This window comes from Capsicum annuum, unplaced genomic scaffold (assembly GCF_002878395.1).
Source record: "Capsicum annuum cultivar UCD-10X-F1 unplaced genomic scaffold, UCD10Xv1.1 ctg4740, whole genome shotgun sequence".
NCBI classification, from domain to species: domain Eukaryota; kingdom Viridiplantae; phylum Streptophyta; class Magnoliopsida; order Solanales; family Solanaceae; genus Capsicum; species Capsicum annuum.
Window position 1 is genome coordinate 1 of NW_025855040.1, and position 10,273 is coordinate 10,273.

At 36.6% G+C, this 10,273-nt stretch overlaps 1 pseudogene; it reads left to right on the forward strand.

Annotated features, from left to right (window-relative positions):
• The first annotated feature begins 5,822 nt into the window (after positions 1–5,822).
• Positions 5,823–10,273, forward strand: part of LOC124892440 — an 8,293-nt pseudogene continuing 3,842 nt past the window's right edge.

Genomic DNA, 10,273 nt, shown 5'->3' on the forward strand with positions numbered 1-10,273 from the left:
TAAATTTAGAGTATACCTGATAGGGGCCCTTAATCTAATTACATGCACAAGAGGAAGTAGGAAGTAGGAAGAATCTCTTCATTGTGAATTGCAAACCCACACACAAGGGAACTTGTTTTCTTGAAGTGTTTTGCAAAGAGTAGAAAATAAACTAAGGAAAGAAATAAACTAAAGGAGAAGATTTAAAAATAGCAAAAATTTGAAAAGGTTCCTATGCTGGGCCGGGTCGAATTTGATTTAAACTGGCCCAGAATTTAGCTTTTAAGGCTTTGGGCTGACGATGACTTGTGATGGCTTATCACAAATGTAAAAGCCTATCACAAATGTCATCACCCCTAAGTAGAGGTTGTCTCAAGTTTGTCCTATCTGACGACATTTCTGATAGCTTATCACAATTGTGATGGTTTATCAGAGATGTCGTCATGGACTTTCAGCTGACCTCCTTATTTTTGACCTTTTATGAACTAAATCCTAATTATAAAAGTAAAAACACTTGCTTAAACATAAAAACTTTGGGTTGCCTCCCAATAGCGCCTGATTTACTGTCGCGGGACGACTTGGTTGTCTTGACTACTCAGACTTTGCAAAGACAACCTATTGATACCCCTTTACCATCATCATAAAAGATGTCAACGATTGACAAAGCACTCATCTCATGTTGCTGAGTCATGGATGAGTGTATTTTGAAGTGTGATTCTTTGTCATTTAACCTGAAATTTAGCTCGTTCAACTCCATGTCTACTATCACTCTCCCGATTGCAAGTAATGGCCTATCCAAGATGATAGGCACTTCAAAATCCACTTTGCAATCTAGGACCACAAAATCAGCAGGCAGAATAAAATTAGCTACCTTTACCAAAACATCGTGCAGTATGCCCACAGGCCACTTCACAGATCTATCAACCATTACCAACTGCATATTTTTTAGGGTAGGATCTCCTAAACCCAATTTCTTGTACACAGCCAGTGGTATTAAATTTATACTGGCTCCCAGATCACATAGTGCTTTTATGAAGTACATGAGATGGTAAACGCTCCCGGATCTGCCTTTTTCTACACTAAAGACCTTGTAGAGATAGCGCCACAATGGAGAAGAATGTCCTCCGGCTCATGGCTAACCTTCCATTTCTTTGTTACAAGGTCTTTCATGAACTTTAAATAGCTGGCATTTGCTCGAGTACCTCAACCAAAGGAACATTAATTGTCAATTGCTTGAGCATGGCCATGAATTTGCTGAATTTTGCATCATCAGTCTTTTTCTTCAATCATTGAGGAAAGAGAGGTGGTGATCTTGGGATATATTTTAACACCACTTCCTCTTCTTTATCTTTTTCTTTCTTCGAAGCATCAACAGAAATATCCATCTTCTCAAACTCTACTGGTTTGCTTTCTTTGAATTCATCAACAACCACCTCACCATCTATAAATTTTCCCACAGAAAAGCCAGGTAAGATCTTACCACTCCTAGGGATAATCACTATACATGAGCCATTATTCCACGGATTCTAAACCATATCACTAGATAAAGTACCATTTTTTCTCTGGTTCAGGGTTGTGGAAAGTGTGCTCATCTGCTACTCCAACTGCTTGATAGAAGTAGAGTGTGAACTAACCTACTGACTTAGGGTAGAGAATTCACTCTTCATAGTGGTTACCCCTGAGTTGGTAGCCTCAACTCCCTTCAATAATTTTTTCATCATGTCCTCTATGGACATCTTGCCAGATCTAGTTGGTGCAACATCCGGAATTCCAAGAGGAACATACAAACCACTCCTATCATTATTACTTCTCCAGTTTCCTTCCTCTCTATCTTTATAATCAGGCTTGTCATAAAATTTTTTACCTTGATTCCCTTTTCTATTGACCCCCCTGATTATTAACATAATTTGCCTCCTTATCTGCATCAATAGCAACAGTGCATTAAGATTTCATAGCCTTAACCTTTTCAATCTTGCCTGATAGTAAGTGCTTGATTAGCAAGTCCATCTGAGTCTTTAAGTGGGCCATGTCTTGTTCTCTTTCCTCATCCCTTCTGCGTTGCTCCATAGTTACACCACCAAAAATAGTTAGGCTAGCTACCACAGAATCCCTGGTTTGTCAAGCCCGACTCTATTTGGTCATTCTATTCAGTATGTCTGAAACATCTTAAAAATAAAGGTCAATGAACAAACCACCTGCAGAATTATCTGCAATTGGCTTGGTCATAGAGTTAAAAGCTCTGTACAAAGTCTCCATCAAGGGAAAGTCCATCATGTTATCGTTCAGACATTGTGCCATCTTCTTCTTGAATCTCTCCTAAGTTTCATGCAATGCTTCGGTCGAGAGCTACCTGAAGTTACAGATTTCATCCCTCAACTGTACCCTTCTAGAGGGTGGAAAGAACCATTCTAGGAATGCCTCTTTCAACTATCTCCAGTAGGTTATAGAATTAGCCTCCAGCTTATTTAACCATACTGTTGCCTCCCCAAACAGAGACAATGGAAACAATATCAACCGGATCGCATTCTGGCTCACTCAAGGATTATCAAAAGACTTGAAAATAGTGATAAAGTTCACCAAGTGCATGTTCGGATCATCACCAGGAAATCCTCCAAACAACCCCTTCAGATTCAGGAGTTGAATCATAGTACTTATTATGCTGAATTTTACACCAGTTTCCAACGGTGGAGAAATGAAAGCACTCGTTGCACCTGCTCCGTACATTCCTTTGCCATCGTCATCAACCTCATAATGGATAGGCTTTTGACTATACCTTCCTCTAACTGGATGATTTCTATTGAAATTTTGCTGCACTGGTGCAGCAATTTACTTAGCTCACCTTAGGTTTTGAGGATTCAGCAATTCCTCATCACCAAGTCTTCATCATCAGGTTTTGGATGACATACTTGTTGACCCTAGTTCTGTACGTTCACCTTAGCCCTGGCCAAGGCTGCTAGTCTGTCAGCCTCTTGCTATTCTGCCATTCTCCCAATCAGCTGAGGTTCCAAATTAATTAGTAAAATGGTTCTTCAGAACTTTTTATTTTTGGCCTAAACAACAAGGAACTTGCAATTAACAAAAACAACAAATAGACATAAATCTAGGAAACCTAACTAGCAGTCCATTAGCAAATACAACTTTCAGTTTACAACCATATTCCCTCGAAATAGTGCCATTTTTTATAACGCTCAAACTACACTCTTGAATGGGTGTAAGCGATCGTTGTCAAAATAAAACCCAATGAGGTTGGGGTCGAAACCCATAGGAAATATGGCGTGAACTCAAGTCGCTTGCGATTTAATTTACTGATAGTTTAATGTTTCCTGAAATGGGGATTGAAGTTTCATAAATAATTATTTGTCACTTTAATTTTGATGTTTGTAATCAAGATATTATGAAATAACTAGAATTATGTTCACTAGGGCTTACGGTATATGACAGATGCTAAATTTGACTCAAGATTCTCACGGTGGTTAGTCTAACAAGCTATCTTTATCGATGATATGCTCAAATGTCTCTCGACCTATTTAAGTGTCTAATTTGATAATCCTCTTGGACTTAGGAAATCGCTATTCACTACCCTGATTTTACCTAAGGTTAATCAACCTTGTTACAATGCTGATTATTAAACAAAGTATTCTGAGTCCCTGTTGATAATTCATTTCCTACTGTACATGATTTCTTTCTCAAGCAAATCAAAGTAGGTGTGTCTACTATTTACAACCAACAGACGTTAATTAAAATCTCAGAATTATCAAGAAATCATAACACCTATTAAATCTTGAGTGTTTAGCACATCATCATGACCTAACCCTAGATCCCATAATTCAAGTTAACGGAGTTTAGCCACTCAAGATGCAAAGAATGAAACACATAATTTAATTCATAATTGAGAAGATTAACTTATTGAGATGAATAATAATTAGTGAATCATAGATTAGATCACAAAGGAAAATCCCTAAAATAGTTTTATTGTTCGAATACAAAAAGATAGAGAAAGAAATATCGGAAAATATTCTCCAAGACTCAAAGTATCGAACTCTCTTTAGAATAATGATGATGATGAATGAAAAACTCTAGAAAACCCTAAAACAAAGATTTAAATAGTTTAACCTAAATAAGGAAATAAAATTAAAGTTGCAGCTTTTTCTCAGAATAGGCAACAACATCCGTGATAGCTTATCAGGAGTCTGATGGCTTATCACGGATGTCGTCAGCTCCTCTGCACTTTTGGCTTCTGTTGTTTAAGGCTGACGACGATGTTGATACCTTATCACCAACCTGATGGCTTATCACGAACGTTGTCACAAAAATGTCTTCAACTCTCATTTTATGTTTAAGGCTGATAGCATCCTTGACAGCTTATCACCAGGCTGACAACTTATCATGAACATCGTTAGCCACACGTGTCCTTTATTTGGCTTCACTCTTCAGCCTTTTTTCTTCCATTATTTTTGGTTCTCCTACATCTCAACATTTACTGCAGAAATCAAAGTAAACTAATCAAAAACAACTAAAGTTGCTCAAGACCTTACAATTATTTAGATTTAAAAGCCTCAAATGTGTTAGCGTGGGCTCACACATCAATTCATCGACTTTCAGATCCTAGCAAATTACGAAGAGTTGGGTCCTCCACTTTTCGATCAATCTCTGACGCCGCTCTCCACAATGCTTGTCTATAGTTGGACAAAAGTAGTGTCACTCGGTGAAAGCTCACTATGAATGATGTCACTGCACCTTCTTGTTTTATGTTGTACTCTTTTTCCTTCAACCTAAAAGAATGGTACAAATAAGAATGCTATGTACTCTAGTTCTAGCATCTCAGGTTATTTTTGATTGAGTGTGAATACCTGACCAAATATGTTCATGGGTTATGTGTCGTTCGATTTTATGAAGCTCTTTGGCTTCTCTATTGCTGATTTAACAATTGTGATGATTTGTTATAAAGTTATTGCGATTTAGAAGTCTGACCTAAAACCTTTCAAGAAGTAGTGTGTTTGTTTTGTTTTACTCTATATTAGGAAAATAGCTGTTTGAACCAGTGGTTAGATTTGAGCCGAGGGTCTATTGGAAACAACCTCTCTACCACACAAGGTAGGGGTAAGGTCTTGTGCACACTACCTTGCGGTATCTTGTTGAAGGGTAAGGTCTTGAAAGAGCCTTATCTTCTTCAAAGGTACTATTGGAACAGCTGTACTATGTCTTCACTAGACATAGTACGTTTTATACTGTAAGTGTTGTTATCCATATATATCATTCCATTGATAAATTCTTTACATAAAAATGGTCAACAAAAATGACAACTACGCCTCTTTCCCAAGCTAGTTGGATCAGTTGTATAGATCCTCGATATCCATTTCTCTCTACTTAAACCTATTTCATTGATTCAATAGTTGAGGCACTCCTGCACCAGAATTCCTCTACCTAGAATTGACCACTAAAGAAGGAAAAATGGAAAAAGTAACAAAGGCCGCTCTAAAGAATTCATCCCATAGAATGGTGGAGGAGGAGAGGAAACTCAATAACTATAAGTAGTCAAGCCAATCACATACTGATAGTGTACTTGCATCCTTAGTTTGAGGTATTAAATTTTAAGTAGTAGCATGGAAGTATTTTGCAATGAAACACACATTGTAGTCTTTCTTATTGATGTACTTTCTCACTTGCCTCGGAAAGAAAAAATGGAAATTTTCACAAATCAAAGAAAATAGCATGGCTTAACATATAGGATACCGAAGGGAAGGGAATTTTATCACCAATTAAATAGTAGTTCTTCTGGCCTACACATTTTGTTTCCTGGTTGATTTCATTTTCCTCTTTCACGTGCTTCTTGTTTCTACATAATGCTGGACTTTATTCGTTGGAAGATTCTCAAAGGACTCCTTAAGTTATCGAAGAACAAGGAGTGTGCAGATTGCGAAGCCAAGTACGTACATATATTTGAATTTGATAGTGTGGCATTCAGAACTAATTCTGCTGGGAGGACTGTTGACGTTAAACAGAAATCACCTTTAGTATATGAACTTATTTGATAATCTTGCGATGACTATAATTCTTTTTTGTTTAAACTCAATGCATAGGTCCTCGATGAGAAAGCGTGAATCTTGGGATCTTCTATGCATGCAATGCTCCCTCGTCATGTCTGAGATTTTATAGATATATCTGAACTATGAAATAGTTCAACAATGCATGTTTTAATTTCTATGTTTTTTGACAATTGAAATGATCGTGGCCAACAATCGTACAGTTTATAATAGTCCTTTCTTGTCAATTCTTGATTGACGTAAGAACCATTTCAACTACTAAATATAAGGGCGAGTAGATACTAGTAGAGTATCGCCTATTCATAGATCTGCACCCGCCTTTATACAGTTGGATACAAAATTCTCTATTTTAGAAAAAGGAACTAAGGTAGTAGATCTTTTAGCTCCTAGCTGCCATGGAGGAAAAATCGAACTACTCAAGGTAGCTGAAGTTGGTAGAAAAGTACTGTTAAAGCTCACAGGGCTGAATGTTTGGCAGAGTGGTCCAGTCCCCTTATATATATATTCATTCTTTTGATATTGTCTGGTCCAGTTTGTGTACATTGTGATTATTATTATAGGGTATCTACTACCTCCCACTAGCACAGGCATTAGTTAACTGTCATAAAGACTTGGGCAAATGTGAAGAAATCGCCAATTATTTTTTGGAAATTGAATATGAGACCTCTTGGTTCTCAACCCACTTTATCAACAACTAGGCCACAACCTTTGTTAGGCTTTGAACTAATAAATATTACGTTAAAAGTATAATGATACTTTTTTTAGCTGACAGCCCCCTACTGAAATCATTGGATCACCAAGATAGAGATGGTTATTCATCTACTTATTCAACTTAGTTATGACTTTAAGGTCGGCACTGTGATTTCTTTCTACCAATTACCATGCATACATGAATGTACTTTTTCTTCCCATCTAAATTTTATCTCGAGTGGAAGGAGTGAAAGTTATTAACGTAATGTACTTGAAAAGAACTCTACATTTACTTTCCTCGATGGCTGAAGTTAATGGCTCAATAAGGGCAGTAAATTGAGTAGGTCAACTTTTACATTTTATGTTATTTGTTCTACTTGCCTCATAATTTCGAGATCTCGAGTAGAGATGCAAGCCAGGATTGGTTGTCTGTTTCTTGGTCCCCAATAATTATTATTTATTACTCCCTCCATTTCAATGTGTATGTCTTACTTTCCTCTATCTCTTCCTTTTTTGACAACTCTTTAATTCTAACTTTCCACATGGAATGTTTAACATCGCAAGATTAAGACATTTTGGTACATTCTGCATATCTTTAATTTCTATCCATCAGATTTAAAAGTCTTATTTACTTTCTTAAACACCGTGTCAAATCAAAACCAGTCAAACAAATTGAAATGGAGGGAGTCCTTTGTTTCTTGTTATAAACCTTAGGTATAAGTACCACATAATCATATGTATTCCATCTTCCTATTTTTCTTCCTCTTCCTTAGCCACAGCTTACTAGCATAGGGGTTTCACCACTCTCTACTAAGTCCTATCCTCTTCTCTTTGCTCAACTGTATGTCAGCGAACGTCTAATCTCAGCATACCATCATATTTGTCTCCAACGCATACTTTTTGGCCTAGCAATATAACTTAGGAAGTGCTTGCTTATGATAGATCAATTATGAGTACTGTTTTTGAATATGATTGTTCCGTAATCTATTGTTTGTGTATTTTTGCAGGTTCAATCAGCTGCACTTGATACATGGCACCCGAAACAAGTTGCATTTATTCAATGTTAGGTTTTTCTCCTCAATTTCTTAAACTTTTTTATATATATGTGATATATAAGTTGAGTCAATTGTTGATCCAATAAATGGCCTAATTGTGTGTAATCCCTTTTCTGTTGCCGGTATAGCAATGGGAAATGAGAAGGCAAATAGTTATTGGGAAGCTGAGCTTCCTCCAAATTACTATAGAGTTGGTATTGAGAATTTCATCCATGCAAAGTATGTCCCGTACTAGTTCCTGGCTTAAGCAATACTTTTGTTCTAGTATGTTGCAACTTTATTGGTAGTACTTGTATTTCATTTTGGTATGAGGATAAAAGGTGGATCCCTAAGGATGAGAAAGAGATTCAAGAAGGGAAGGCCACAGGGCGACAACAATGACATTGTGACAGAAGTAGGCATGGGCATGCTCGTAACTCCAGTGGTTCATTCGATGAGAGGGTGAGTATACAACGCCCTAGAATAAAGTAAGTGATGTCTGCTGCTAGATTCAGTATATCTCTACCACCAAGAGGGTCATAATGAGTATGTCAAACTTATATTCATCATTCTGGTACTTTTATATCTGTTACAAACTTTGAATCTAATAGTTCAACTCATAAAAAGGTATCTCCTGGTGCGGGTGCTCTTCCTCACCTGACAAGTCAGACGACACAACCGATTGCAGTCGCTGAATCTATAAAGTAGGTTGTAGAAGTTAATCCTCCTAGAGTTGATATTGCTACTGATCTTTTCGAAATATTGTCTATGGATTCTCCGAATGACATGGCACAAGTGTTGCTTCTATAGATGATAACTCGTGGACAGCTTTTTAATGTATGTTACTTAAGTTACAACTTTCCTATATTTTTTATTTAGCTCTTTTATTCGAATCAAACCTTGTAACTTCTCAGTTGTTGAAGAAGAACCAGTAGCAAAAATTGGTGTAGCGAAAGCTGATCATCGAAAATGTCAATCCGCCTATGAAATTGATGATTTATTCAAGGATTCATCAATACTGTCATCATCTGTTTCAACTTCCTCCTTGTCTGATAAGCCTCCGAAAGATGTCAAAAATGATATCATGAACCTTTTTGACAAGGTACTATATGTACTTTTTGACATTGTACCTTAAGATGTCATCAATAGAATCACTACTATGAGGAATTCTATGTTCCCCAGATAATGTCATCTAGTGACAAATGGATCCTCTAATGATCCTTTTGAGGTATTATTTTTCCTACATGTGGATTCGGAGCTCTACAAGAAAGCACGCCATTGCAGTCCGTGAACGCGGAAGTTTATGAGTCCTGGTATACCTTATCTTTTCCTATGTGCGAGAATGTCCTATAGTAATGGTATCAACAGTCACGTTAGCTGACAGGCTGATGTTTTAAGGCTCCTGCATAAATTATTGTCATAGTTATATCTAAACCATGACTTTTGTATTGTCACGTATATTATTAAAGATTTATCTGAAAACATACCAAAGTGCCATTGGTGATTGCTCTGCTCGTAGAGTGATGGATTCGTTGTATTGTTTAATTATAATATCATTATACAAAGTGTCATTTGTCAATTAGAATGTTTAATTAGTCAGGTTGTGTTAATCATATATGAATTGAACAAATATTGGATTGTATGTTATGCCTAAAGGAACAATCAAATTTGGGCTAAAATTAGAATCTATAATTAGTTATTGAAAATTGATTGGTCCCACTAATTTTTTTCTTTAAAGAATAATTATGGAGGTTTTAAACCCCCGCAATTCTTAAATAAAAATTAATTATAAAAAGAATTAAATTTGGAGTAACGGGGGTCGCCCGTCGTAAAATAACCACCGCAAATTAATTATGGCGGTCAGAAAAAAACTGCCACAAATTGATTGTAGTAGCTTGTATTGTGGGTGTTTTGGGAACCCTCGGAATCAAAATTTGGGAGGGTTTAAAACCACTACAAACTGTAAAATTAACCCCCACAATTTGACCCATTTTTTGTAGTGTAAGGAGCAGCAACAGAAGAGAAAACCTCTACAAAGAACCAATAATAACCTACCAAACCCTTGAAGCTCTAAATCTCAATTTAAGAAGTAGGTCTATCCCAATCACAAATCACCGTTATCTTGATTAGATCAACCATAATACCATCCTTGGTCGCCACATAACTCAAGAAAGAGACAAAATTCAATAAAAATTGCACTTGGATAATATAGCATACAACTTTTCACAGTGCAACCTCTGAAATACAAACCTCAAATGCTTCACATGGTTAGCCTCATTCTTGGAATAAACCAAGATGTTATCTACAAATGCAATCAAAAAGGAGTCGAGATACGGTCAAAACACCGGATCCATAAACTTTTGAACACTATTTGGGAATTAGTTAACCCAAATGACATGACCAAGAACTCATAATGAACGTATCAAGTATGAAAAGTCATCTTCGTAATATCCAAATCCTTAATCTTCAACTGGTGATACTCGGATCTAAAATCAATATTGGAAAACACCAACGTATCCTGAAGAT